The following is a 2789-nucleotide window of genomic DNA, read 5'->3' on the forward strand; positions in this document are numbered from 1 at the left end:
GCTCTGTTTCTAAGCACCCCCGCGCTGCCCCTCAATTGTTACTTAGGACGGTGTAGCTTTTTCTGCCAAGAAATAAAATGTTAATAGAATGAAATACAGCTGTGAGATTTAGTTTCAGTTTCCTGTTCTTGGAAATGCAGATTGTGAAAGCAGCTAGATCTGTGCTCCTCAGTGATTGGCCAACACACACTGAGAGGGGCGGGGCAGAAGCCAAAAGGGTGTGTAAATCCTAATGAATTAACCTGAACCTGCTGCTTGCCAGAGAGGAAGCAGGAGTGGGTTTCAAGTGAGCCTGGAGCAGAGTGGAGTGCTTCCTGTTGTTGAACTACAGTGTGTGAATCCAGTGGACACCGGATTTCCTTGTAAGTGGGCAGGAGACTTGAGATCTCACTTCCAACTTTCTCTTTTCTCTAAAGAGCAGATAGGTAACAAGATATTTAGGGACATGCCCAGACAGTGGGAATCCTCAGCTTGGAAGCTATGGGCTTTGCTGTGAGGTGGGCAGGACTGGCTTGTGGGTGGTTGTAGCCAATCATTCAATTTGAGGCAGACCTAAGGGAAATGATCTGGGTGTTGTTTTCGGTAAAACACATCCAACTGATTTGTCTCTTATTCCTCTCCCTGAAGATGGTTGTAATGGATGTGTCAGGTAATGGGATATCTCCGCAGTGTGGGTAAGGTTTGCTATATCTCTGGCTCACCTTGTTTCCTAGGTCAGGGTCAGCTATGTAATTCCTAACATTCCTGAAAAGGCTGACCTGTGGAAAAGAGGTCTTTCTACATACGGCCTCTGCGGGAGCTTGCTGGGGAAATCTGTTTCTCCAGAATCCTGTTCTGAACTCAGTGGCCTGCTCTTTAATCACCTCCCCCTGAAGGAGGTACAGCCTCACCAGGCCACAGAGAAAGACAATGCAGCCAGTCCTGATGAGAACTGACTGACTAGGATCAGATGGAAGAGAAGGAGGACCTCCCCTATCAGTGGACTGGGGGAGGGGCATGGGAGGAGAAGAGGAAGGGAGGGTGGAATTGAGAGGGGATGAGGGAGGAGGCTACAGCTATTACAATTTATACAAAGTAAATAAACTGTAATTAATAAAACAATAAATAAATTAAAAACAAAACAAGAAGAATCATGTTCACAGTGGTTTTCTTTATTGCAAAGCATGAGTGTTTTAAAGGGATTTCAGTTGGGTTTTTGTTTGCTTGCTGCTCTATTTATTCTTGCCATGCTGGGCAAGAATTCCTGTTCCTTTTTTGATAAATCCAAGTCAAATTTCTTACTGTATTTGTTTTCTAATTCTTTTCCTCTTTGAGTCTTCAGTTATACTCATAGAAAAGAAAGCCCTCCATCACATTGCTGATTGCCTGAATCTGTATTTCTGACAAAGGCTATTGTTGGTATAATGTTCTTTTTAAATGTATAGGCTTTACCCTTGTTAATTCAAATGCTGATTTCCCCACCCCCAACTCTGGTTTCAATCTGGATATTGCATTGTGATACTCATTATAAGCATCCTGTCTCAACTCTTGTGTAAACAGGACAAAATAAAACAACTAGATACAATGTTGTGCAATGAGAGGAGCCAGAGGACAGGAAAGAGGGGAGGAGCTAGAGAGCAAGAAAGGGTGGGAGGAGGAGGAGAGCGAGGAGAGCAGAGCTGGAGGAGAGAGCATGGAGGACATGGAGCATGAACCAGACCTAAGATTTCACAAGAAGCAAATATAATGTGGGAAATCTAAATGTTAGGAAACTGAGGGCTTGGAGGTATAGGAAGGAGTAAATATTGCCCAGCATTGTGTTCTAGGTTAACTAAAAACCCAGTCTCTGTGTGGTGATTTGGTTTTACAGCTTTTTAAGATTAACAGCAAGCTTTACCAGAAGATAAACTAATAGTAAATATTAATAGTCGCTTACAACAGGCTATCCCTTCCTTCTGCATCCTGTTGTTCCATTTATACTCATGCCCTAACCTCATTGCCTTCTAGTCAGTATACACATTCAACTATTCCAGTGTTCTGTATTTTCCTGTTAACATGCATGCTTTCAACAGATGCTGAATGGAACTCTAAGTTGGTGGGGGTTTATTTCATTTTTCAGAATTTTATACAGGAATACTCCATGTGATTTCCACCGCTCATTCTCACCCTTCCAACTCACCCCATATCCTCCACCACTTCCTCTCAAATTTATGATCTCTTCTTCTATTATTACACACACATACAAACACACACACACACACACACACACACACATATCCTACTGAGTCCATTTAGTGCTGTTCATATGTACATGAGTTTAGGACAGACCACTTGGCATTTGATAACCTATCAGTGAGCTTGTTGCTGAAGAAGACTGTTTCTCCCTTTCTCCACAGCCATTGATTTTGCCTGTAGCCATTCATCTAGAAATGAGGTTTTGTGAGACTTTCCCCATCCACACTGATGTATCAAATAATGTTTTCATTATGTAGGTCTTGCTAAGGCAGCCATGTTCTTGAGATTTCATGGGTACAGCATCCTTGTCGTGTTGAAAAGATGGTCTTTATCATTGCTGGCATCCTGGTTTTCTGACTCTTAGAATCTTTCTACTTCCTCTTCTGTTATTTTCCCTGAGCCCTATGTATAATGGTGAAATTGTAGATGTATCAGTGGAGATTGGACATCCCACAGCACTTATTCTCTGCATCATGGCCAGTTGTAGACCTTTGTACCACTCCTTTACATTCACTCAAAGGAATATATATATATATATATATATATATATATATATATATATATATATATATATA

The 2789-nt window shown here is 41.6% G+C and overlaps 1 protein-coding gene across 1 annotated transcript in view; it reads left to right on the plus strand.

The window, feature by feature from the left end:
* Positions 1–255: 255 nt before the first annotated feature.
* LOC129688197 (interferon-inducible GTPase 1-like) overlaps positions 256–2789 on the plus strand; it is a 10824-nt gene continuing 8290 nt past the window's right edge. The window contains exon 1 of the mRNA XM_055622972.1: positions 256–362. The gene's annotated coding sequence lies outside the window, so the exon portion shown is untranslated. The remainder of the gene's footprint in view (positions 363–2789) is intronic.

Source organism: Psammomys obesus, unplaced genomic scaffold (assembly GCF_907164565.1).
Source record: "Psammomys obesus unplaced genomic scaffold, mPsaObe1.curated_primary_1811, whole genome shotgun sequence".
Taxonomy (NCBI): domain Eukaryota; kingdom Metazoa; phylum Chordata; class Mammalia; order Rodentia; family Muridae; genus Psammomys; species Psammomys obesus.